Source organism: Mus caroli, unplaced genomic scaffold (assembly GCF_978045245.1).
Source record: "Mus caroli unplaced genomic scaffold, Mus_caroli_1 scaffold_8, whole genome shotgun sequence".
Classification (NCBI taxonomy): Eukaryota; Metazoa; Chordata; class Mammalia; order Rodentia; family Muridae; genus Mus; species Mus caroli.
This window is the reverse complement of record NW_028227263.1, coordinates 87,788,535-87,816,363: the sequence shown is the minus strand read 5'-3', so window position 1 is coordinate 87,816,363 and position 27,829 is coordinate 87,788,535. Positions and strand designations below refer to the sequence as shown.

The following is a 27,829-nucleotide window of genomic DNA, read 5'->3' as shown; positions in this document are numbered from 1 at the left end:
TCAGCTATTAAAAACGATACATTTATGATATTCTTAGGCAAATGGGTGGAACTGGAGGATATCATCCTTAGTGAGATAGCCCAATCATAAAAGAACACCCATGATATGCACTCACTGATAAGTGGATATTAGCCCAGAAACTCGGAATACCCAAAATAACAATTTACAAACCACGTGTCTTTGAAATCTTTTCGAAGTATTTTAAGGTTTTCATTGTTGAGCTCATTTACCTTCTTGGTGAGATTTATTTCTAGTGGTTATGTTTTGACATCCCTGTAAATGAGACCAGTTTTATGCTCAGAATGTTCATTATGCATATATAGAAATGTTGTTGTCATACCTTTTTGTGTTGACTTTATATCTTGTTATTTTCCTAGGAGCATTTATCAGATCAGTTGGTTTTCTTGTCTGGCGAGAATTTTAGTGTCCAATGAGTATAGGTTCATATTGTCTGTAATAGGAATGGGTTGAATTATTTCACTTAACGTACCCTTTATTTCCATTGCTTTATTACCTAGGTGAATAATTTAAACATTATATTGAAAAATGGAGAGATGAGATATACTTATTTCCCAACTTTATAAGTGATGTTTTCAGTTCTTTTCCCACTGAGAATGATGTTTGCTATAATTTTATGTTTATGGCCTTTATTATATTAAGATATTGTCTTTTTATCCATAAATAGTTTACTTGGAGTCTTTTCTCATGAACAATTGATGAACATTATTCTAAGGCTGTTTTCTGTATTTATTACAATGATCATGCAATTTCTGTCCTTTGATCTATGTTTCATTTGTGTGCATGTTTGTTACATTGACTGCCTTATATATGTTGAATTATCCTTTTATCTCTGGAATGAAGCAACTTTTTTTTTTTTAAAGATTTATTTATTTATTATATGTAAGTACACTGTAGCTGTCTTCAGACACTCTAGAAGAGGGAGTCAGATCTCTGTTACAGATGGTTGTGAGCCACCATGTGGTTGCTGGGATTTGAACTCTGGACCTTCGGAAGAACAGTCGGGTGTTCTTACCCAGTGAGCCATCTCACCAGCCCGAAGCAACTTTTTTATTGGTATGTGATCTTTTAAGATGTATATTTGGATTTGGTTAAGCATTTTTATTAAGAATTTTTACATCCATACTCCTCAGAACAATTGCATTAGAGATTTTTTCTTCACTGTCTTTGTATTTAAGTTTTGTATCAATGTAATACTGTACTCATAACTTATGTTACTGTTGATGAACTTTATATTTTAGAGAATAATTTTGGAGATATTAGCGATAATGACTCTTTAATTATCTGATAGACTTCAGCAGCTTAACCATTCATCTCATCCTGGGCTGATGATGCAGTTCAAGCCTGAAATTTTTCTGTTATTTCTGTCTGGACATTATGCCTATTGATGAGACTGGGGTATTAAAGTCACTCTCTACTTTTTATTTTACATTGGTTTATACTCTGTTATATGCCCATATTGTTTGTGGTATAAAATTACATTACTAACATTGGTGCATATGCATTTTTATATTCTTGAGGAATTTTCTCTTTATTAAAATGCACTGAATTTCTTTATCTCTTATTTTTGGCTTGAAGTCTTCCTTCTCATATATAAATATGGCCACTGTAAGAAAGGAGACCAGTTTTCCACAGTCTCTTTCAGAAGATAGAGTGTATATCACAATATTCTTTTCTTTTTTTTTTAATTTATTTTTTATTAGGTATTTTCCTCGTTTACATTTTCAATGATATCCCAAAAGTCCCCCATACCCACCCCCCCCAATCCCCTACCCACCCACTCCCCCTTTTTGGCCCTGGGGTTCTTCTGTACTGGAGCATATAAAGTTTGCAAGTCCAATGGGCCTCTCTTTGCAGTGATGGCCGACTAGGCCATCTTTTGATTCATATGCAGCTAGAGATAAGAGATCCGGGGTACTGGTTAGTTCATATTGTTGTTCCACCTATAGGGTTGCAGTTTCCTTTAGCTCCTTGGGTAATTTCTCTAGCTCCTCCATTAGGGGCCGTGTGATCCATCCAATAGCTGACTGTGATCATCCACTTCTGTGTTTGCTAGGCCCCGGCATAGTCTCACAAGAGACAGCTATATCTGGGTCCTTTCAGCAAAATCTTGCTAGTGTATACAATGGTGTCAGTGTTTGGAAGCTGATTATGGGATGGATCCCTGCATATGGCAATCACTAGATGGTCCATCCTTTCGTCAAAGCTCCAAATTTTGTCTCTATAACTCCTTCCATGGGTGTTTTGTTCCCATTTCTAAGAAGGGGCAAAGTGTCCACACTTTGGTCTTCGTTCTTCTTGAATTTCATGCGTTTAGCAAATTGTATCTTATATCTTGGGTATCCTAAGTTTCTGGGCTAATATCCACTTATCAGTGAGTACATATTGTGCGAGTTCCTTTGTGATTGTGTTACCTCACTCAGGATGATGCCCTCCAGGTCCATCAGCTTGCCTAGGAATTTCATAAATTCATTGTTTTTAGTAGCTCAGTAGTACTCCATTGTGTAAATGTACCACATTTTCTGTATCCATTCCTCTGTTGAGGGGCATCTGGGTTCTTTCCAGCTTCTGGGTATTATAAATAAGGCTGGTATGAACATAATGGAGCATGTGTCCTTCTTACCAGTTAGGACATCTTCTGGATATATGCCCAGGAGAGGTATTGCTGGATCCTCAGGTAGTACTATGTCCAATTTTCTCAGGAACCGCCAGACTGATTTCCAGAGTGGTTGTACAAGCTTGCAATCCACCAACAATGGAGGAGTGGTCCTCTTTCTCCACATCCTCGCCAGCATCTGCTGTCACCTGAATTTTTGATCTTAGCCATTCTTACTGGAGTGAAGTGGAATCTCAGGGTTGTTTTGATTTGCATTTCCCTGATGATTAAGGATGTTGAACATTTTTTCAGGTACTTCTCAGCCATTCGGTATTCCTCAGGTGAGAATTCTTTGTTCAGCTCTGAGCCCCATTTTTTAATGGGGTTATTTGATTTTCTGGAGTCCACCTTCTTGAGTTCTTTATATATATTGGGTATTAGTCCCCTATCTGATTTGGGATAGGTAAAGATCCTTTCCCAATCTGTTGGTGGCCTTTTTGTCTTATTGATGGTGTCTTTTGCCTTGCAGAAGCTTTGCAATTTTATGAGGTCCCATTTATCGATTCTCAATCTTACAGCACAAGCCATTACTGTTCTATTCAGGAATTTTTCCCCTGAACCCATATCTTCAAGGCTTTTCCTTACTTTCTCCTCTATAAGTTTCAGTGTCTCTGGTTTTATGTGGAGTTCCTTAATCCACTTAGATTTGACCTTAGTACAAGGAGATAGAAATGGATCAATTCGCATTTTTCTACATGATAACCACGAGTTGTGCCAGCACCATTTGTTGAAAATGCTGTCTTTTTTCCACTGGATGGTTTTAGCTCCCTTGTCAAAGATCAAGTGACCATAGGTGTGTGGGTTCATCTCTGGGTCTTCAATTTTGTTCCATTGTTCTACTTGTCTGTCACTATACCAATACCATGCAGTTTTTATCACAATTGCTCTGTAGTACAGCTTTAGGTCCGGCATGGTGATTCCACCAGAGATTCTTTTATCCTTGAGAAGAGTTTTTGATATCCTAGGGATTGCTTCCAGATTCTCACCATTTACTTTGATGTTGGCTACTGGTTTGCTGTAGATTGCTTTTATCATGTTTAGGTATGGGCCTTGAATTCCTGATCTTTCCAAGACTTTTATCATGAATGGGTGTTGGATTTTGTCAAATGCTTTCTCAGCATCTAACGAGATGATCATGTGGTTTTTGTCTTTGAGTTTGTTTATATACTGGATTACGTTGATGGATTTCCGTATATTGAACCATCCTTGCATCCCTGGGATGAAACCTACTTGGTCAGGATGGATGATTGTTTTTATGTGTTCTTGGATTTAGTTAGCAGGAACTTTATTGAGGATTTTTGCATCGATATTCATGCAGTTCTCTATCTTTGTTGGGTCTTTTTGTGGTTTAGATATCAGAGTAATTGTGGCTTCATAGAATGAGTTGGGTAGAGTACCTTCTGTTTCTAGTTTGTGGAATAGTTTGTGAAGAACTGGAATTAGACCTTCTTTGAAGGTCTGATAGAACTCTGCACTAAACCCATCTGGTCCTGGGCTTTTTTTGGTTGGGAGACTATTAATGACTGCTTCTATTTCTTTAGGGGATATAGGACTGTTTAGATCATTAACCTGATCTTGATTTAGCTTTGGTACCTGGTATCTGTCTAGAAACTTGTCCATTTCATCCAGGTTTTCCAGTTTTGTTGAGTATAGCCTTTTGTAGAAGGATCTGATGGTGTTTTGGATTTCTTCAGGATTTGTTGTTATGTTTCCCTTTTCATTTCTGATTTTGTTAATTAGGATGCTTTCCCTGTGCCCTCTAGTGAGTCTGGCTAAGGCTTTATCTATCTTGTTGATTTTCTCAAAGAACCAGCTCCTTGATTGGTTGATTCTTTGAATATTTCTTCTTGTTTCCACTTGGTTGATTTCACCCCTGAGTTTGATTATTTCCTGCCTTCTACTCTGCTTGGGTGAATTTGCTTCCTTTTGTTCTAGAGCTTTTAGGTGTGTTGTCAAGCTGCTAATGTGTGCTCTCTCTAGTTTCTTTTTGGAGGCACTCAGAGCTATGAGTTTTCCTCTTAGGAATGCTTTCATTGCATCCCATAAGTTTGGGTATGTTGTGGCTTCATTTTCATTAAACTCCAAAAAGTCCTTAATTTCTTTCTTTATTCCTTCCTTGACCAAGTTATCATTGAGAAGAGTGTTGTTCAGTTTCCACGTGAATGTTGGTTTTCTATTAGTTATTTTGTTATTGAAGATCAGCCTTAATCCATGGTGATCTGATAGGATGCATGGGACAATTTCAATAGTTTTGTATAAGTTGAGGCTTGTTTTTTGACCAATTATGTGGTCAATTTTGGAGAAGGTACCATGGGGTGCTGAGAAGAAGGTATATCCTTTTGTTTCAGGATAAAATGTTGTGTAGATTTCTGTTAAGTCCATTTGTTTCATCACTTCTGTTAGTTTCACTGTGTCCCTGTTTAGTTTCTGTTTCCATGATCTGTCCATTGGTGAAAGTGGTGTGTTGAAGTCTCCCACTATTATTGTGTGAGGTGCAATGTGTGCTTTGAGCTTTACTAAAGTTTCTTTAATGAATGTGGCTGCCCTTGTATTTGGAGCATATGTATTCAGAATTGAGAGTTCCTCTTGGAGGATTTTACCTTTGATGAGTATGAAGTGCCTCTCCTTGCTTTATTGATTATTTTGGGTTGGAAGTCAATTTTGTTAGATATTAAAATGGCTACTCCAGCTTGTTTCTTCATACCATTTGCTTGGAAAATTGTTTTCCAGCCTTTCATTCTGAGGTAGTGTCTTATCTTTTTCTCTGAGATGAGTTTCCTGTAAGCAGAAAAATTTTGGGTCTTGTTTGTGTAGCCAGTTTTTTAGTCTATGTCTTTTTATTGGGGAGTTGAGTCCATTGATATTAAGAGATATTAAGGAAAAGTAATTGTTGCTTCCTGTTATTTTTGTTGTTAAAGTTGGCATTCTGTTCTTGTGGCTGTCTTCTTTTAGGTTTGTTGAGGGATTACCTTCTTGTTTTTTCTAGGGCGTGGTTCCCGTCCTTGTATTGGTTTTTTTCTGTTATTATCCTTTGAAGGGCTGGATTTGTGGAGAGATAATGGGTGAATTTGGTTTTGTCGTGGAATACTTTCGTTTCTCCATCTATGGTAATTGAGAGTTTGGCTGGGTATAGTAGCCTGGGCTGGAATTTGTGTTCTCTTAGTGTCTGTATAACATCTGTCCAGGATCTTCTGGCTTTCATACTCTCTAGTGAAAAATCTGGTGTAATTCTGATAGGCTTGCCTTTATATGTTACTTGACCTTTTTCCCTTACTGCTTTTAGTATTCTATCTTTATTTAGTGCATTTGTTGTTCTGATTATTATGTGTCGGGAGGTATTTCTTTTCTGGTCCAGTCTATTTGGAGTTCTGTAGGCTTCTTGTATGTTCATGGGCATCTCTTTCTTTAGATTTGGGAAGTTTTCTTCAATAATTTTGTTGAAGATGTTTGCTGGTCCTTTGAGTTGAAAATCTTCATTCTCATCCACTCCTATTATCCGTAGGTTTGGTCTTCTCATTGTGTCCTGGATTTCCTGGATGTTTTGAGTTAGGATCTTTTTGCATTTTCCATTTTCTTTGATTGTTGTGTCGATGTTATCTATGGAATCTTCTGCACCTGAGATTCTCTCTTCCATCTCTTGTATTCTGTTGCTGATGCTCGCATCTATGGTTCCAGATTTCTTTCCTAGGGTTTCTATCTCCAGCGTTGCCTCACTTTGGGTTTTCTTTATTGTGTCTACTTCCCTTTTTAGGTCTTGGATGGTTTTATTCAATTCCATCACCTGTTTGGTTGTGTTTTCCTGCAATTCTTTAAGGGATTTTTGTGTTTCCTCTTTGTCTTCTACTTGTTTAGCAGTGTTCTTCTGTATTTCTTTAAGTGAGTTATTTAAATCCTTCTTGATGTCCTCCACTATCATCATGAGATATGCTTTTTAATCCAGGTCTAGCTTTTCAGGTGTGTTGGGGTGCCCTGGACTGGGCGAAGTGGGAGTGCTGGGTTCTGATGATGGTGAGTGGTCCTGGTTTCTGTTAGTAAGATTCTTCATTTACCTTTCGCCATCTGGTAATCTCTGGAGTTAGTTATTATAGTTGTCTCTGTTTAGAGATTGTTCCTCTGGTGATTTTGTTAGCCTCTATGAGCAGACATGGGAGACTAGCTCTCTCCTCTGAGTTTCAGTGGTCAGGGCAGTCTCTGCAGGCAAGGTCTCCTTTTTCAGGGAAGGTGCACAGTTATCTCGTGTTTGGACCTCTTCTTGCTGAAGATGAAGGCCCAAAACAGGATCTTTCCCAGAAGCTGTGTTGCTTAGGCCTGTCCCCGAAGCCATTGTTTCAGTAGTCCACACTCTCACCTGTGTAGACTACTTTCCGCAGAGTCCCAGAACCAAGGTGGCTCCCGTGGAACCTGAGGCAGAAGCCTCTTGGGCTGGGTAGAAACCTGTGCTCTGACCAGGAAGGTGGCAGGTTGTCTGGAGCTGAAAATTGCGCTGCCTCAGAGGCTCTGTATCACAATACTCTTTTCTTATATGTAAGTTTTTTCCTAAGAAATATTTTGATTGTAAAGAATCCATTATGTGTGATGGGTCTATTTTTCCTCATTTTTTCCAACCTTATCCCTTGAACATGTAGTTTTTGATAGTATTAAATTATATTCAAGTAATTGTAGCATAGGTGCATAGATGTAACATGACTTTTAATGATTGGTGCTTGCAAGATAACATTTTTTGGGGGGATTAACTAGACTTTTTTCATTATAATGTGTCTTGGTAACTTTGGGAAAGATGTTTGAGGATGATTTCCATATTGTGCCATGGGAATGGGGACTTTTCAAGCTATTTTGTTTTTAAGCTTGTTATCATTTTGCTTCTTCTATTGTAATTCTTATAATTCTTACATTAATTCTTTTGATGATGCTATATTAATCCTACAAGCTTTTTACTCATAAGTTTTTCATCTAGCAGAAAAATTCGAATTATCTATTTTTTTCCTTTATTTTCATTTTCTGTGTATGGGTATTTTGCCTTCAAGCAAGTAAACCACTTGTATTCAGTACCCACAGAGACTAGAAAAGAACATCATATCTTACAGGTGGTTTGAAAGACCCAATCTCGATATTGGATGTTGGGAATCCAACCTGGGTTCTTTGGAAGACCAGTTCCTTGAATGACTTGCTTTTAAGTTAAGACTCTTTCTTCTGCTTGAATAAATCTGCTGTTGTATTATTTAGCTCCTGAATTGTGAACTTTGTTTGTTTGTTTTATTTATTTTGGTTTTGGTTTCTTCTTTTTTTTTTTTTTTTTTTTTTTTTTTCTGCTCTCACTGCAGTTGAAGGAACACCAGCCCCAGTGTGCTGAATAGCTCTGAAAGGGAATTACCTTCACCATTTAATAAGGATGAAACTACTGAAACTTTGATCTTTTCTGTTTATAAATTTGCTCCATTCTTCTTTTGTCAGAAAGGAGTAAAGTTGTATGGCTTTTCTTTTTTTTATATTTATTTATTTTTTATTAGGTATTTTCTTACTATACATTTCAAATGCTATCCCGAAATTTCCTTATACCCCCCCCCCCCCGCCGCCCTGCTCCCCTACTCACCCACTCCCACTTCTTAGCCCTGACATTCCCCTGTACTTTGTATGGCTTTTCTTGTTCCTCTAATACCAGACAAAATTCTGAGACCCTTCTGTGAGTTTTTCCTCAAATTGTACACTGAAACTCACAAATTTGTCTGTTTTTCCCTAGAGTCAGGCTGTGTGTGCTCTCAAACTGTTTCCAGAAGTTCTCAGGTTCTTTCCACAATTAATGTTTTTGATCAGGGATGGGGATTGATAGAAAACTCCTGTATGCTATCATTCAATAATTGCTTCATAATTATATCATTATGAGATTATCAAATCAAAATTTTCATTGAAACAACATTATAAATTAAATAGAAGACAAATATCACATGCAAAATATATTTGTGTTTTATTTAGAATTTATAGCTATTACTTTTACTGGTGGTTTTTAAATTTTTCTTATTTGCATTTATTTTATTCTCTGATATCTTCTGTTTTATAAATAAAGAGTTTCCTTAGCACTTTTCTAGGGGTATAAGTATACCAAAAAAGGTTTTCTTCTAATTTGCACTTACTTATAAATATTTTCATTTCTCAACTTAAGGAGTGTATTTTCATAGATGTTAAATTGTTAAATATTGTTTCATTATGGTATATTGTAATATTATAATATATGTTATATTACCTGCTGGTCTGCATAGTTTATGATGAAGAGCGTGTTGTTGATATTCACACATCCTTCAGCATTCTCTTTTTATTAGTTATTCAATAGTTTCACTACTATGCTTTGTTCTTTAGAATTATATGGTCGCCTTTGAATTCATCTTATTTGAAGCTTATTTATATTCTTGTTTGGTACATTGGTTTTATATATATATTTGGGAAGTTTTGAGCCATCATTCCTTTTTTTTTAGATTTATTTAATCTATATGAGTATACTGTCGTTATCTTTGATAAGAGGGGATCAGATCCTGTTACAGATGGTTGTGAGCAACCAGGTGGTTGCTGGGAATTGAACTCAGGACTTCTGGAAGAGCAGTCAGTGCTCCTAACCTCTGAGCCATCTCTCCAGCCCCTTGAGCCATCATTCTTAAAATTTTCCCCTTTCTCTTTTTCCTTCTTGGACTTACATTAATGTATAAGTTGATATAAATTCAGTTTGCGATGGCTCTATTTTGTTTAGTTTATTTGTCTATATTTTTAGCTAATTTTTTTTCTTTCTGTTTCGTACTTGGACTAGATAATCTTAATTAGAGCATATTCATGTTAGCCAATATCTGGTCTGCTGACATTCATTATTGAGAGTTCTTTATATCATGTATATTTCTGTTGTTTTTTTTCCCAGTGTTAGATGGAAGCGAGGGCTTTGATATGCTGGTCAAGCCTTCTTCCATTGAACTACATACACATTACACACTTACTTTTTTTAACATAAGTAATTTTCATGTTGTAATTTCTTACTGTTTTTTAGTCTATATTTCTTGAAGCATCATTTTCATATATTATGTAAATCTTTTCCTCATTTTCTTTAGGTCTTTGGATATATTTTTAAAAGTTGATTTACTGTCTTTGTCTAGTAGGTCCAACATCTTTCTTTCCTTAAGAATAGTTTATTTATTTATTTATTTATTTATTTATTTATTTATTTATTTATTTATTTACATGTCAAATGCTGCTCTCTCTCCTGGACACCCCCCCCTTGTAGAGTTTCCCCTCCATTTCCCCTCCCCTACACCTCTGCATGTCAGGCCCCACCCTCGGGCATCAAGTCTCTACAAGATTAGACATTTTCTCTCCTACTGAGGCCAGACATAGCAGTCCTCTGTTGCATATGTGCCAAGGGCCTCAGATCAGCCTGTATGTGCTTTTTTGATTGGAGCTGCCTTTGGGAACTTTGTGCTGTCTTTGGGAGCTCCCAGAGCTCCAGGTTAGTTGACACTGTTGGTCTTCCCATGGGATTACCATCTCACTGAGGGCCTTCAATTCTTCCCCCAAATCATCCATAGGGTTCTCCAACCTCTGTTCAGTGTTTGTGAGTATCTGCATCTATCTCAGTCAGCTGATGGGTAAAGCCTCTCAGATCTCTGTCTGCAAGAACAGCATAGCATCATTAATAGCATGAAGGATTGGTGCCTGCTTATGGGATGCGTCTCAAAATGGGTCAGTCACTAGTTGGCCATTACTTCAGTCTCTGTTCCATCTTTTTCTCTGCATTTCTTTTAGATAGGACCAATTTTGGATCTAAAGTTTTGTAGGTGTGTTAGTGTCCCTATCCATCCACTGGGAGTCCTGTTTGGCTACTGGATGTTGTCTCATCAGCTTTCCTATCCCCCCTGTTTGGCATTTCAGCTAAGGTTGTCTGCATTGATTCCTGGGAAGTTCCCTCATCCCAGGTCTCTGGGACTTCCTAGACAATCCTCCAACCTCAACACCTGGCAGCTGCATACTTCCACTTACTCTCCTGGCCCTCTGGGCTTCTTTTCTGTCTGTCCTCGTGCCTGATCTTGCCCCCCTTCACTCCCCTCACCCTCCCCTCTCTGAGCCAAGTTTCTCCTTTCCTCTAACCCTTCTTACTGCATTGTTTCCCCTTTTTAGGGGATTCAAGCATACTCACTTGGGCCTTCTTTCTTGTTTAATTTCTTTGGGTCTGTGAGTTGTATCATGGATATTCTGAACGAATTGGCTAATATTAACCTATCAGTGAGTACATACCATGGATGTCCTTTTAGGTCTGGGTTACCTAACTCAGGATGATATTTTCTATTTCCATCAATTTGCCTGTGAAATTCATAATGTCCTTGTTTTTAATAGCTGAATGGTATTCCTTTGTGTAAATGTACCACATTTTCTGTATCTATTCTTTGGTTGAGGGGCATCTGAATTGTTTCCAGTTTCTATTGATATCTTTTTCTGTAATGTGTTATAATCTCTTATTTTTATACTTACACATACACAAACACACACACACATACACACACACATGCACACACACACACACACATACACACATATAGTGGTTTGAATATGCTTGACCCATAGAAGTGGCACGATTAGGAGATTCAGCATTGTTGGAATAGGTGTTACCTTGTTAGAAGAAGTGTATCATTGTGTAGGCAGGCTTTGAGGGCTGCTGGTGCTCAAGCTCCTCCCAGTGTGGAAGAGACACTCTTCCTGTCTGTGCCTTCAGTTCAATATGGAGAATTCTTGGCTCTTTCTTCTGCACCTGGACACTGCCATGATTCTTGTCATGATGATAATGGACTGAGCTTCTGGAATTGTAAGCCAACCCCAATTAAATATCCCTTATAAGAGTTGTCTTAGTCATGGTGTCTTTACATGGGAATAAAGCCAAAACTAAGACAATATATATTTTGAAACTGGACATTTTTACATATAATGTATATGTATGAAAATATGTTTTTATCATTCCTAGAGTTTGTTTTAACGGTTGATCTGTTCTTTTTCATTATTTTTGTGCATAAAGAATGTGTGTTATTGTATGTGGATACTGAATTGTATTTTCTATTTTAAGCACATGCAATGATTAGATAGAGATTTCTTTAAATAACTTTAACCAATATGTCACTCATTCTTTTTAAGGGATGTTCTGTATGTGTATTTTGGTTCACATGTGGTATTCAGGTAGTTCACAACTGTTTCTTAGCCATAACTTACTACTTACACAGGGCCTAGTGATAATTAAGAAGTAAGCAACTAGGGACTTCATATGTTTCATATGCTACCATGCACTCTGAATATTGATGTGGACTCAATACCAAAAGCAGTGTGGTAACATTTTCCACAGAACTCTTGATTATACCACAAAATTTCTCTTTACCAGACAGATGGTTTTTACATTTTCATAATTTAAAAAATTTTTATCTCAGCTACTGTTAACTAGTTTATCTTCTATGGTATTCAATAACTTATATTAATTAGTTATGCTTACTGCTGGTATGGGGGTTTATTCACACATAAGCCTCTGCATCAGCCCAAATTACTAAAAATATCATGGGATATATTTTTCTACAGAACTGCTTAGCAGGTCAAAATAGTTATTTTGGGGGGATTAGGATGGGAAGGGGGTACAAATCTTTGCTTCTTCTCTCATGGCTTCTATTCTGCTGGTTTACATTGCTACCACAGTGTTTCAGGGAGGAGTATGAAATGAAGACATGTTAAAAGTAACACAAATTCTGCTTTTTTTAAACTGAGAGCCAGACACTTTTCTTGCATAAATGTTCTTTGTAATTTTGTTAAGTCTTTGGTTAATTTACAAAATTCCAAATATTAATTTTGACTTCTGCTTGAGATAAGGTCTTACTTTGTTGTACAAGCTAGTCTTGAAATAAACATTTATCTGCTTTATAGCTTTCTCAGTGCTGAGATTGCATGTATATCCCTATACCTGGCTTATTTTGAATATTCATGTAAATATTAATTTTATGGAAGGATACATTTCTAATGTTTTTATTACCTTGACTGTCTAGTGATTTTTAAATATAGATTTGTTTTGAAATTGTAAAGCAAATTTCATTCAATGGTTAATTTGATTTAATCATAAATATTTCTATATATTGTTAGATGCTATTTTATAAAAAAATTGATCAAAGATGTAAATCTATACTCATGAAAAATATTGTTGTATATTCTTTATTTTAAATGTAGCATTTTTTGAAGAAGGTGTTCCTTTTAATATATATTGAGCTTGGAATTATTCCTTTTTTATATCTTCTAGAAGGTGATATGAGGATAATATTTTAAAATTCTGTGTAATCTACATTTCTTTGTAGGAGTGTTTTCAATAAGGATTTAATTTGTTTATAAAACAGTATTCTGTTATCTATGTACTAAATAAATTTTTATATTTGAATCTTTCAACCCATTCTTTTACTTCATTAAATTGCTGAGTTCATTGGCACATTCATAAATTTTTCTTACTATTATTTAATATACATATAATCTATAGTATCCTTTCTCATATTTCTTCATATATGTATTTGTATCTTTTAAAATCATTGATTCATTTTATTAGCGTTATTTATCTTCTTAAAGGATTAGTTCTTTTTAATTATGTGTTTATCCTTCCAATTCCTTTCCCCTTTCCTACCCACACACTCAAATTTAAGTTCCTTCAAAAAAAGATCAAACAAACCAACAAAAAAAATAATACAACAACCATTGTAAACTGAGAAAACAAAATGAAACAGTACCTCAAAAAGAAAAATAAAACCTGTAACCAAATGCAAGTACACAAAAAAACTGTGGAGTCTCTTATATGTTGCTCACCTACTACTGAACATGAGGCCTACCCTTGAGAGGTTGATATATCCAGTGTCTCTTCATTGGAGAAAGCTGATTTTTATCTCCTTGAGCAAGTATAAATGGCAGTTCAGCCGTTAATACCCTAGTTTCTAGGTTTTCATCTATTTCCGAGTGGGTTAGCTTAAACACACTTTTTCTCTCTTTTATCTATCTATCTATCTATCTATCTATCTATCTATCTATCTATCTATCTATCTTATCTATCACCTACCTATGTGATTATATATATGTGTATATATATATATATATATACACACACACATTTTACTTAATTTATATATGGTAATACATTATTATATATGTGCTATATACACACATATATTTTACTCATTTTAAATGTATAAAATATATACATATATTTAATATATATGCATCATATATAAATACACATTTTACTCATTTTGAATATGTCAACTAATTTTATGACCATCTTAGCCAATAACAACTTGTAATGACAAAGTAGTATGCTGATTTCTCTCTCTAAACATGATGTTAGTATTGATATTTTATTCGTCAGAAATAATAACAAAAGCAAAAATTAAAGAAATCAATTTGCAAAAGAATAAATAGCTATTATAATGAACTAATACAGTTGTGTTTAGGTATGATTTGTGTCTGTTTTCCCATGGAACTTTCTCAATTTTACTGATAGTTACATTCATCTTTATTACCAGTTTATCATGTTTTATTTCTATATATTTCTGTAATCAAGTATTCACGCAATACTTGGATGTAACCAATATCAAACTGTTCACAGTAATTAAAATATCAAACTTCTTAATGTGAAACCTTAAGGCTAATGTCTGCCCATTGGAGCCATTTTGATAATGAAATTTAGTAAGGAAACTATTGTGTAGGAAATTATTATGTAGGAACATTTTTAGTAAAGAGGATATCTCATTAAATAACTCTGGAAATCCTATTTTGCTATCAAAGGGCATGTAGATTAGTCTCTTGAAATAATTCTCAATCTTTAGAAGATTTTGTTCATCACTGATCTTGGTAAGCCTGTTCCTGACAAGTTAGCTTTTCTATAACTGGGTTAATTTACTTCAGTGCCATTGCCTGGATTTGCAAAATAGATTTTGTTTTTTTGTTTTTTGTTTTTTGTTTTTTTGGTTTTTTATTTTTTTGAGTCAAAAGGTGTGAAAGTATATTTAGAACATTAGTAGCTTTTATTTATTTACCTGATTCAACAAATGTTTCATAGTTTTCATGTGCCATTATTCATTGTGACAACAAAGATAGTTATTGCATATGTATATGTATATGTATATGTATATGTATATGTATATGTATATGTATATGTATATGGCTTGGAACATATTAGGTATGCTTTCAGACTCTGAAATAGACACTCAGCCTCTTAAAATCATATCTAAAAATGCAAAATAGTTTTTAGTTTATCAAAGCTAGGAGTAGGTCAACTTAAGGACCTTTAGATGAACCACTGTAGTAGAATGATAATAGGGGAAAGTAAGTTTAGGAGGGGACAATTTGACACTTATAAAAAGTAACAGGAATAAATATTGCTACAAGATTAAACTTTCTGCATTTATCACTTAAATGACTGGAACAAAAAGACATGAACACTAAAATAACCTAATGCAAACCTTCTAATGATAAACATCTCTATATATTCTCAGTAAACTAAGGAATTATTTTCACATTGGAAATACAATATTATTGCTATGTTCACATCAATAGACTGTGTTACAAGAGGCAACTCAGGACAATATCCAGTATTTCTATTTTATGAAAAAAAAATAGGTAAGATCTTTCAGTAAAGGTTGAAGGATTTCTTGCCATGTATGTTTTCCAAATTCCTGATCCTAAACAAGGGCATTAGGCTTCTAATTGATGTCTGTTTCACTAGGCCTACAAATTACCTTAGATTTATAGCATACGTAATATATACTTAGAGAGTACTGATGAAATATAAGTGAAATATTATGTTCTTAAATTATGTGTTTACTACAGATTTAAGAAAATTACAGTTTCAGCAGTACCTAAGAAACACTGAGAGCCTGATATTCTTGCTTCACTGTCATGTACATATGCCCCGCCCTGCATGCATTCGTGCACAGTCACTCATAAGAAAATTCCATAAAGATGTAATTATTAATACAAAGCAAAGAAAATTTAAATTACATGAGAATAGTAAGTATATGTTGTATACCATTCATATTTCTATATTTTGGCACACACATTCTGTATTAGAACAGTTTAATGTCAGTGGTCCTTAACCTGTGGGTTATGGCCTCTTTGGAGCTCAAATATCAGATATCCTGCATATCATATATTTACAATCTGATTCATAATGATAGAAAAATTACAGGTATGAAGTAGTAGTGACATAGTTTTATGGTTGGGTGTCAGCACAACATTAAGAATTGTATTAAAAGGTCACAGCATCAGAAAGGAAGGTTGAGTACTGCTTTATGTCCTGTGTTATATAATATCTCAATTTGGGACCTTTAATCATATTTTTCTTGTTTGGTTTTTTATTACCAAGCATGCATGGTCATGAAAACAAGTAAACAAAATAGGTAGTTAAGTACTCAATTCTAAAGGGGTAATTATACCATCCTGTATAAATAAAGGGGAGTAAAATGAATGTAAGAACCAGGAGATTGAGATAAGACCTATGAACTACTTTCTCCTAGATGTGATGAACCTACTGCAACTATTAGCTCATAGTACCAGTGGTTATCTACATTCTGTATAAAACTGGAACTATTACAACCATCTATTGTTGGCGGCAGGACTCATGAAGACCTAACTCTTGCTAAACTATTGGTAATGATGTATACGGTGGAAGGGGAGTCATTATTTTTATATTCATGAGCTTATGAGGCTACAATGGATAATTCTGAAGTCTATGGATACACAAATGACCCTTGCAAAGCAAACTTGCATACAAAATGAAAAGATATAAACATAGGAAAGAGGCTTGTGGTAAAGTGGGTGGGCTGACAATGGTAGGAGGGGGAAGAGGTAAATAAGTATAATTAAAATTATGTATTTTATACATGCACAAAATTGTCAAAGAACAAATTCAATTAATAAGAAAACTCTCATACACCAATTATATATTCAAACTATTTAGAAATAAACATTTTAAAAGCTCCTATTAAACATATTAAAAGTTAGGAAAATATGTCAGAGCAGTCTCCTTAAAAATTTATCCAAATTCATGCCATGAAATCTGTCCAGATTAATTTCTTAATATGAATTTATTATTGCATGGTGTTAAATTATTATTATTGTGGGTTGATATTAACACACTATATTATGTGACATTTCACTGTGGTTGACAACAACAAAATGATGCCATACATTTGTGATTTAAAGTATCTTACTATAAGTTATATAGGTATTTAGATACTTGTGCTTAAAATGACTTGGATCCTTAAAATTTTAGAATTCATATTTTGTGTTGCAATTAGAAATATTGGCATGGTTGAAAATTAAGATAAAAATTACAAAGGAGAGGAGCCAGAGTAGGCAGGAATCAAATGGTCATCCATAGGAGAAAGCATGCAATTGGATTTTTGTCTCCATCTCACACTAACATAATTTCTGAAGTAGGGCACAAAGCCTATCCTTAGCAGTAGTCAGATCTAGTCATCTTTAGTTTTGGAGTACTACAACAGCCAAAGAATCAAATTGGCCCCAAAAGATGTTATCTGACCTATTTTTTTAAAAAAAAGTTTTCTGATTACTGATTATACAAAGAAGCTTTCAGTTCAGCTGTTTAGTTCTGCATCCTAGGGTGTCAAGAAGAGAGATGAATAGCTCATGGCCCTTTAGTCCCCCCTTTAGGGGTCACTTGAACTGCTTTAAAAAGTTTTGGGGTATAAATCTTTCTAAAGTGCTTCAAGGTATGAAGAAGCATAGTGTAAAAAGAGTATTGCTTAAAATGTCCCAGAAAAGAATCTCCCTAAGAGGCCACAATCAAAATTAAAAGATGCAAAGCATCTGTATCATGCAAAGGGTTAGAATTAATTGAGTGAGGTCACCATAGCTTCCTAGAACAAGAGTAGGGGTGAAATTATACAGTGGCTGAACATTTCTAGAGATAACCCACAGTCCCTTGGGACTTAAAGACCTTGGAGGGCCAAGGAAAAATATTCTCCCATTCACTGCCTCTGAACATTAGCCTCCAAGTATGGTTATTAAAAACTCAGAATGCCATTGGTCAGACATTCTCTTGTGGCTGCCTCTTCCATTAAAACCAAGCCCAGCACACACAAGTTTTCATGCATACCATAGAGAAATCTCAATAAAAGCACAAAGGACACCTGGATTTCCAACAAAGCTTTATTGCTTCCTCTAGAAGCAATAGCCACATCACAGGTGACCTTAGCCTCACAATTTTGTAGGGATCAACACTCAAGTTGAGCTCCCAAAGAACTATGGACAGGACAATAAAACACAACTACAGATAGGTATTTCGAGTGTGATTAAAGTAACCAATGGGTTCTTCTTCAATGTTCAAAGGTGGCATCAGACCTCTAAGCTCTATGTTGCATGACAGCACTCAGTGTGAAATTTGATTACTGAAAATCTCCCAAGAATGCTGGGCCTAGGACACAGGAAAAATGTCTATCCATGGATCCATTTGTGTTAAGCTGTAATGGGTTGCCCAGCCTCTAACACATGAAGGTAACCACTATTGCTGGATCAAACTTGGGCCTTGGTGTCATGAATCAGAGTGGAATTAAGTTCCTTTACACCTGGCCTTCCCTGTATCAACCTAATGTGTAGGCCTTTGTTTCCTCAGTGATTCTGCAGTGAGGTTCGGTAAGAGTCCCAAATGATACCATGAAGAAAATTTCGAAGGTAGTGGGAACTAAGGCAAAAATGAAAATCTCACCCTAGCCACATGGGTAAATTCCCTGTGGGGTGAGATCTTTGGAATATTTGCTAAAGGGATGGCCCTTTGTGAACACTTCATGTGAAGGCCAGCCATGTTGGATATCATAGAATCCTTCTCTCTTCCTAAGAAAGGCTCTGTCCCTTGGGCCTCCTGTGGCATGGGAAAGGGAGAGTCCCAAATGGCCCTGGAGGCCTGTGTTGTCCTGTACCTATTCACCATGGCCACATAAGAATCAAAGTATGAGATCCCAACATTCTATAAATCTCATCCTCTTTTCTCCATGAGAAGTAGTTCAAAATTATGAGAAATCTATTATCAGGAGGTGAACAAATTCCTTAAAACTTTGCAAAACAGGGTTCTAATTGGGAGAGCATAGCCTAAAGTTTAGCTACATTCGGTAATTGCATACTATTTTGTTATTCCTAAATTCCAAAAGGGCCAATTGGCTCAGAATTGAAACCAAAACATGAAGGGCCTGGGCACATGGAAGGGAGGCTTTAGGCATGATCTTTACACATACCTGATATCTGTGGTTCTCTGCCTTCCAAGGTGGCATGTCAGATAACTGCAAAAAACACCAGAAAAGACATAGTTATGAGCAATGGGCAGGCCTTGCAGAAATTCCCAAGCGTAGAATGTAGGACTAGGTGCTTGTTGGCATGCAGTGTTTGCCAATCAATGTGCATTCTAGATGTCCACATTTCCTCTAATGGGAAACAGGAAAGGGCATCTGAGGACCTCAGGGAAGTCACCCAAGAGCCCCCAGGAGTCAATGGACCTCTTGTAACCCTGTCGACCTGGTTGGGCCTCAGCATAATCCTATTGAGAATGATTTTAATGTCATCATCTCTCTTCATGACCTATGATGGCCAATATTGAAAAGGCATAGACAGAAAATGGCTAGCTGTACTTTGATATCACCTAACCTAAACCATCCACTTACCTTCCTTTCTCAAACTGCCTCAGAGTTAGGAGTGGTCACATGTAACTGGAGAAGTATGCAGGGAAGTAAGTTCTTCCAGGGAAGCAAGGACACCCTTGTTTGAAACTTGGAAAAATATCTTTCCTAAAGAGGAAAGGGGAAGCTGTCAAGGCACTTGTTCATTTTTTAGATAAATGTCAGAGACATTTTAGTTTACTGGAGTAGTTTCATTGTGCAGAACCTATCTTGTGGTTGCCTCTTCTATTAGTACCTGTCCCAGCACACACAAGTTTTTATGACTACCAAAGAGAAATATAGATGGAAGCACAAAGGACCCCTTGCATTCCAGTAAAGATTTACTGCTTCTTGTAGAAGGAATAACCACATCATATGTGAATTTAGCATCAAAATTAGGTAGGGATCAACAATCAAGTTGAGCTCACCTAGTAATGTGGACAGGATAATAGAACACAACTCCAGATAGGTATTTCTGCTGTGATTGTAGTAACCAATGGGTTCTTGTTCATAGTTCAAAGGTGGCATCAAACCTCTACAAGCTCTATGTGGCATGACAGCACAAACTGTGAAATGTGATTACTTAAAACCTCCTGAGAATCCTGATTCCAGGGCAGAGTACAAATATGTAGCCATGGATCCATTTGTGTTAAGCTATAATGGGTTGTGCAGCCTCTAAAATGTGACAGTAACCACCATTGCTAGATCCAATTCGGGCCTAGGTGTCATGAATCAGAGTGGAATTAGGATCCTTTACTTCTGGATTTCCCTGTATCAACCTAATGTGTAGGCGTTTGTTTCTTTGGTGATTCTGCAGTGAAGTTCAGTAATAGCATTAGTGATACTATGAAGGAAATTTGGAAGATGGTGCGACCAAGGCAACAATGAAAATATAACCCTATCCATAAGGGTAAATTTCCAGTGGGGTGAGATCTTTGATATATTTGCTCAAGGGATTTCCCTTTGTGAACACATCATGTGGAAGCCAGCCCTGTTGCATATCATAGAATATTTCTCTCTCCCTAAAAAAGGATTTGTTCCTTGGGACTCCTGTGTCATGGGATATGAAGAGTCATAATGGGCCCTGGAGACCTGTGTTGATATCCAGTACTTATTTGCCATGGATATGTAAGATATAAGTTTGAGATCCCAACATTCTGAAATTGACATTCCACTTTTATCCATAAAAAGTAGGTCAATACTATGAGAAAAAAATTATTGGAGTTGAACAAATTCATTAAAGTCTGCAAAACAGCGGGTCTATAAGGGATAACATAGCCTAAATCAAGATTTGTTTGATACCATTGCATACCATTTTGTTATTCCTAAATTACAAAAGGGTAGACTGGCTCAGAATTAACAGCCAAGACATGAAAAAGCTGGTCACATAGAAAGGGAGGTTATAGCCATGATTTTTCCACTTACCTGATTATCAGTGGTTCTATGCCTTCCAAGGTGGCATGTGAGATGACTGCAAAAAAGCAAAAACGACAGGGTTGTGAGCAAGGGGTGTGACTTGTAGAAAAGGAATAACACAGAGTGGAATTAGGTCCTTTAAACACCTGGATTTCCCTGTATCACCCTAATGTGTAGGCCTTTGTTTCCTCAGTGTTTCTGCAGTGAGGTTCTTGGCGCCCTAAATGATACCATGAAGAAACTTTGGCAGGTGGTAGGAACATACTTAAAAATGAACATCTCACCCTATGCACAAGGGTAAATTCCCTCTGGGGTGAGATCTTTAAGATAATTGCTGGATGGATTGCCCTTTGCGAACACATCATGTGTAGGCCAGCGCTGTTGGACACAATAGAATCCTTCTCTCTCCCTAAGAAAGGCTCTGTCCCTTGGATCTCCTGCAGCATGGGAAAGGGAGAGTCCCAAATGGCCCAGGAGGCCTGTGTTGTCCTCCTGTACCTATTGGCCATGGCCTTATAAGCATCAAAGTATGAGATCCCAACATTCTAAAAATGTCATCCTCTTCTCTCCATGAGAAGTAGGTCAAAATCATGAGAAAAAAATTATCCGGAATTGAACACATACCTTAAAACTTTACAAACAAGTGGGTCTACATGGGAGAACATAGCCCAAATCGAGCTTCGTTTGGTTCCATTGCATACCATTTTGTTCTCCGCCAATTCAGAAAGGGCAGACTGGCACAAAATTGTAAGCCAATACATGAAGGGGCAGGTCACCTGGAGGTGGAGGCCTTACTATGTTCATACCACTGACCTGATTATCTCTGGTTATCTGCCTTCAAAGGTGGCATGTGAGATGACTGCAAAACCACAGAAAAGACAGGGTCATGACCAAGGGGCTGGCATTGGAGAAATGCCCAAGGTTCGATTGTGGGACAAGGTGCTTGTTGGCATGCAGTGTTTGCCAACCAATGTGCACCCTAGATGTCCACATTTCCTGCCATGGGGAACAGGGCAAGGGCATCTGAGGACCTCAGGGAAGTCACCGGAGAGCCCTCCCAAGGAGTCAATGGACCTCTTGTAACCCTGTCGCCCAGGTTGGGCCTCAGCGTAATTTTATTGAGCTTGAATTTTATGTCATCACCTCTATTCATGACATTGGGTTGTCATCATTGACCATGGCCTAGACAGAACACCTAACCTAATCCAACCACTTACCTTCCTTTCCAAAACTGTCTCAGAGTTAGGAATTGTCTCAGGGAACAGGAGAGGGATGCAGGGACAAAATGTCTAAGAGGGAAGCAAGGGTACCCTTTCTAGAAATTTAGAAGAATGACTTCCCTAAGGAGTAAAGGGAACAAAGTCAAGGCACTTGTTGTCCCTTCTTGAAATGAATGTCAGAAGTATGAGACACTTTTCTGGAGCACTATTGGCTGAAATTCATTGTGCAGAAACTGACATGTGCTTGCCTCTTCTAATACTACCAGGCACAGCACACACAAGTAGTCCTGGCTAGCATAGGGAAACATCCATGGAAGCACAAAGGAGCCCTGGCAATCCAACAGATTTACTGCTTCCTCTCGAAGCAAAAGCCACATCACATGTGACCTTAGCCTCGCAATTTTGTAGGGATCAACACTCAAGTTGAGCTGCCCAAGTACTATGGACAGGACAATAAAACACAACTACATATAGTTATATCGAGGGTGATCAAAGTAAAAAATGGGTTCCTTTTTAAATGGCAAGGTGGCATCAGACCTCTGTAAGCTCTATGTTGCATGACAGCACTCAGTGTGAACTGTGTTTCCTGAATATCTCCTGAGAATCATGGGCCCAGGTCACAGAACCAATGTGTATACATGGATCCGTTTGTGTGAAGCTGCTACGGGTTGCCCAGCCTTGAAAAGGAGAGGGTAACCACTGTCTTTGTATCCAAGTCAGGCCTTGGTGTTTTGAATCAGAGTGGAATCAGGTCCTTTGAACACCTGGCATTTCCCTGTATCAATTTAATTTGTAGGCCTTTGTTTCCTCAGTGTTTCTGCAGTGAGGTTCGTAGGCATCCTTAATGATACCTTGACGAAACTTTGGCAGGTGGTGGGAACCAACTTAAAAATGAAAATCTCACCCTATGCACAAGGGTAAATTCCCCCTCGGGTAAAATCTATAAAATAATTGCTGCATGGATTGCCCTTGGTGAACACATCATGTGTAGGCCAGCGCTTTTGGACACCATAGAATCCTTCTCTCTCCCTAAGAAAGGCTCTGTCTCTTGGGTCTCCTGTGGCATGGGAAAGGGAGAGTCCCAAATGGCCCAGGAGGCCTGTGTTGTCCTCCTGTACCTATTGGCTATGGCATTGTAAGCATCAAAGTATGAGATCCCAACATTCTAAAAATGTCATCCTCTTCTCTCCATGAGAAGTAGGTCAAAATCATGAGAAAACAATTATCGGGAATTTAACAAATTCCTTAAAACTTTACCAACCAGGGGGGCCTACATGGGAGAACATAGCCCAAATTGAACTTCGTTTGGTTCCATTGCATACCATTTTGTTCTCCCCCAATTCAGAAAGGGCAGACTGGCTCAGAATTGGAAGCCCAAACATGAAGGGGCAGGTCACCTGGAGGTGGAGGCCTTACCATGTTCATACCACTTACCTGATTATCTGTGATTCCCTGCCTTCCAGTTGGAATATGAGATGACTGCAAAACAGCAGAAAAGTTAGGGTCATGAGCAAGGGGCGTGTCTTGCAGGAATGCCCAAGGTTCGAATGAGGAACTAGGTGCTTGTTGGCATGCAGTGTTTGCCACCCAATATGCACCCTAGATGTCCACATTTCCTGCCATGAGAAACAGGGCAAGGGCATCTGAGCACCTCAGGGATGTCACCCAAGAGCCCTACCAAGGAATCAGCATACCTCTTGTAATCCTGTCGCCCTGGTTGGGCCTCAACGTAATCCTAGTTAGCATGAATTTTATGTCATCACCTCTCTTCATGACATTGGGTTGTCATCATTGACCCAGGACTAGACAGAACACCTAACCCAATCCAACTACTTACGTTTCTTTCAAAACTGCCTCAGAGTTAGGAATGGTCTCCTAGAACTGGAGAGGGATGCAGGGATGAAATGTCTAAGAACGAACCAAGGACACGCTTTTTGAAACATGGAAGAATGACTTCCGTAAGGAGGAAAGGGAAAGAAGTCAAGGCTCTTGATGTCCCTTCTTGAAATAAATGGCAGAAGTATGAGACTCATTTCTGTAGCTCTAATGGCTCAAATTCATTTCGCAGAAACTGACTTGTGCTGCCGATTCTATTACTACCGGGCTCAGTACACACAAGTTGTCTGACTAGCATAGGGAAATATCCATTGAAGCACAAAGGAGCCCTGGCAATCCAACAGATCTACTGCTTCCTCTCAAAGCAAAAGCCACATCACATGTGACCTTAGATTCACAATTTTGTAGGGATCAACACTCAATTTGAGCTGCCCAATTACTATGGACAGGACAATAAAACACAGGTAGAGATAGGTATTTCGAGGATGATTAAAGTAAACAATGGGTTCTTCTTCAAAGTGCCTAGGTGGCATCAGACCTCTGTAAGCTCTATGTTGCATGAGAGAACTCAGTGTGAACTGTGATTCTTGAAAATCTCCCGAGAATCCTTGGCCCTGGCCACAGAACCAATGTGTATACATGGATCCATTTGTGTGAAGCTGGTACTGCTTGCAGAGCCTCGAAAAGGAGCAGGTAACCACTGTAGTTGAATCCAAGTCAGGCCTTGGTGTTTTGAATCAGATTGGAATTAGGTCCTTTAAACACCTGGCATTTCCCTGTATCATCTTAATGTGTAGGCCATTGTTTCCTCAGTGTTTTTGCAGAGAGGATCTTAGGCGCCCTAAATGATACCTTGAAGAAACTTTGGCAGGTGGTGGAAAGCAACTGAAAAATGAAAAACTCACCATATGCACAAGGGTAAATTCTCTGTGGGGTGAGAACTTTGAGATAATTTCTGGATGGATTGCCCTTTGTGAACACATCATGTGTAGGCCAGCACTGTTGGACACCATAGAATCCTTCTCTCTCCCTAAGAAAGGCTCTGTCTCTAGGGCCTCCTGTGGCATGGGAAAGGGAGAGTTCAAATGGCCCTGGAGGCTTGTGTTGTCCTCCTGTACCTATTGGCCATGGCCTTGTAAGCATCATAGTATGAGATCCAATCTTTCTAAAAATGTCATCCTCCTCTCTCCATGAGAAATAGGTCAAAATCATGAGAAAACAATTAACGGTAATTGAACTAATTCCTTAGAACTTTACAAACAAGGGGGTCTACATGGGAGAACATAGCGAAAATCGACCTTTGTTTGCTTCCATTGCATAAAATTTTGTCCTCCCCCAATTCAGAAAGGACAGAATGGCTCTGAATTGAAAGCTAAAACATGAAGGGGCAGGTCTCCTGGAGGTGGAGGACTTACCATGTCATACCACTTACCTGATTATCTGTAGTTCTCTGACTTCCAAGGTGGAATGTAAGATGACTACAAAACAGCAGAAAAGACAGGGTCATGAGCAAGGGGCGTGCCTTGCAGAAATGCCCAAAGTTTATATGTGGGACTAGGTGCTTGTTGGCATGCAGTGTTTGCCAACGAATGTGCACCCTAAATATCCACAAGTCCTGCCATGGGAAAAAGGGCAAGGGCATCTGAGGACCTCTGGGAAGAAACCTGAGAGCCCACCCAAAAAGTCAACAGATCTCTTGTAACCATGTTGCCCTGGTTGGGCCTCAGTGTAATCCTATTGAGCATGAATTTTATGTCATCACCTCTCTTCATGACATTGGGTTGTCATCATTGACCCAGGCCTAGACAGAACACCTAACCTAATCCAAACATTTACCTTCCTTTCCAAAACTGCCTCAGACTTAGGAATTGTCTCAGGGAACTGGAGAGGGATGCAGGGATGAAATGTCTAAAAGGGAAGCAAGGGTACCATTTTTAGAAACTTGGAAAAATGACTTCCATAAGGTAAAGTGAATGAAGTCCAGGTGCTTGCTGTCCCTTCTTGAAATAAATGGCAGAGTATGAGACAATTTTCTGGAGCAGTACTGGCTCAAATTTTTTGTGCAGGAACTGACTTGTGCTTGCGTCTTCTATTACTACTGGGCCCAGAACACACACATTGTCCTGCCTAACATAGGGAAACATCCATGGAAGCACAAAGGAGCCCTGGCAATCCAACAGATTTACTGCTTCCTCTCGAATCAAAAGCCACATTCCATGTGACCTTAGCCTCCCTATTTTGTAGGGATCAACACTTAATTTGAGCTGCCTAAGTACTATGGACAGGACAATAAAACACAGGTAGAGATAGGTATTTCGAGGATGATTAAAGTAAACAATGGGTTCTTCAAAGTGCCAATGTGCCATAAGACCTCTGTATGCTCTATGTTGCATGACAGAACTCAGTGTGAACTGTGATTCCTGAAAATCTCCCGAGAATCCTTGGCCCTGGCCACAAAAAAAATGTGTATAAATGGATCCATTTGTGTTAAGCTGCTACTGGTTGCCCAGCCTCGAAAAGGAGAGGGAAACCACTGTACTTGAATCCAAGTCAGGCCTTGGTGTTTTGAATCAGAGTGGAATTAGGTTCTTTAAACACCTGGCATTTCCCTGTATCAACCTATTGGGTAGGCCTTTCTTTCATCAGTGATTCTCCAGTGAGGTTCTTAGGCTCCCTAAATGATTCCATGAAGAAAATTTGGCAGTGGTGGGAACCAACTTAAAAATGAACATCTCAACCTATGCACAAGGATAAATTCCAAATGGGGTGAGATCTTTGAGATAATTGCTGGATGGATTGGCCTTTGTGAACTCATCATGTGTAGGCCAGCGCTGTTGGACGACATAGAATCCTTCTCTCTCCCCAAAAAAAGATATGTCATTTGGGTCTCCTGTGGCAAGGGAAAGGGAGAGTCCCAAATGGCCCTGGAGGCCTGTGTTGTCCTCCTGTAGCTATTGATCATGGCCTTGTAGGCATCAAAGTATGAGATCCCAACATTCTAAATATATCATCCTCTTCTCTCCATGAGAAGTAGTTCAAAATCATGAGAAAACAAATATAGGGGATCGAATAAATTCCTTAAAACTTTAAAAACCAGGGGGTCAACATGGGAGAACATAGCCCAAATCGAGCTTCCTTTGGTTCCATTTTATACCATATTGTCCTCCCTCAATTCAGAAAGGGCAGACTGGCTCAGAATTGAAAGCCAAAACATGAAGGGGCAGGTCACCTGGAGGTGGAGGACTTACCATGTTCATACCACTTACCTGATTATCTGTGGTTCTCTACCCTCCAAGGTGGCTTGTGAGATGACTGCAAAACAGCAGAAAAGACAGGGTCATGAGCAAGGGGCTTGCCTTGCAGAAATGCCCAAGGTTCGAAAGTGGGACAAGGTGCTTGTTGGCATGCAGTATTTGCCAACCAATGTGCATCCTATATGTCCACATTTCCTGCCATGGGAAACAGGGCAAGGGCACCTGAGGACCTCAGGGAAGTCGCCCAAGAGCCCTCCCAAGGAGTCAACGGACCTCTTGTAACCCTGTCGCCCTGGTTGGGCCTCAGCATAATCCTATTGAGTATGAATTTTATGTCATCACCTCTCTTCATGACATTGGGTTGTCATCATTGACTCAGGCCTAGACAGAACACCTAACCTAATCCAACCACTTACCTTCCTTTCCAAAACTGCCTCAGAGTTAGGAATGATCTCCTGGAACTGGAGAGGGATGCAGGGACGAAACTTCTAATAGGCAAGAAAGGGCACCCTTTCTTGAAACATGGAAGAATGACTTCCTTAAGAGGAAAGTGAAAGAAGTCAAGGCGCTTGTTGTCCCTTCTTGACATAAATGTCAGAAATATGAGACACTTTTCTGGAGCTCTACTGGTGCAATTTCATTGTGCAGGAACTGTCCTGTGCTTGCCTCTTCTATTACTACCGGGCTCAGCACACACAAGTTGTCCTGGCTAGTATAGGGAAACATCAATGG

The 27,829-nt window shown here is 38.2% G+C and overlaps 1 long non-coding RNA gene, 4 other non-coding genes and 1 pseudogene across 7 annotated transcripts in view; all 6 read right to left on the bottom strand.

Annotated features, from left to right (window-relative positions):
- The window catches only part of LOC115031510 (uncharacterized), a 51,463-nt gene that overhangs the window by 20,132 nt on the left and 3,502 nt on the right, over positions 1-27,829 (bottom strand). Inside the window, exons 5-13 of one of the 3 annotated variants that reach the window (XR_015047943.1) lie at positions 27,110-27,155; positions 25,276-25,321; positions 23,442-23,486; positions 20,797-20,842; positions 19,378-19,500; positions 18,955-18,999; positions 11,312-11,496; positions 10,190-10,315; positions 341-451 (exon numbers count right to left, since the gene is read on the bottom strand). This is a non-coding gene — a long non-coding RNA (uncharacterized LOC115031510). The remainder of the gene's footprint in view (positions 1-340; positions 452-10,189; positions 10,316-11,311; positions 11,497-18,954; positions 19,000-19,377; positions 19,501-20,796; positions 20,843-23,441; positions 23,487-25,275; positions 25,322-27,109; positions 27,156-27,829) is intronic. The other 2 variants (XR_015047942.1, XR_015047944.1) reach the window with 2 other exon arrangements.
- Positions 19,238-19,306, bottom strand: LOC115031603 (small nucleolar RNA SNORD115; annotated as a pseudogene).
- On the bottom strand, positions 21,887-21,965 carry LOC115031601 (small nucleolar RNA SNORD115). Its single transcript, XR_003837276.1, has one exon. It is a non-coding gene; the product is annotated as a small nucleolar RNA SNORD115 (small nucleolar RNA).
- Positions 23,727-23,805, bottom strand: LOC115031599 (small nucleolar RNA SNORD115). The gene has a single exon (XR_003837274.1). It is a non-coding gene; the product is annotated as a small nucleolar RNA SNORD115 (small nucleolar RNA).
- Positions 25,562-25,640, bottom strand: LOC115031594 (small nucleolar RNA SNORD115). Its single transcript, XR_003837269.2, has one exon. It is a non-coding gene; the product is annotated as a small nucleolar RNA SNORD115 (small nucleolar RNA).
- Positions 27,396-27,474, bottom strand: LOC115031598 (small nucleolar RNA SNORD115). Its single transcript, XR_003837273.2, has one exon. It is a non-coding gene; the product is annotated as a small nucleolar RNA SNORD115 (small nucleolar RNA).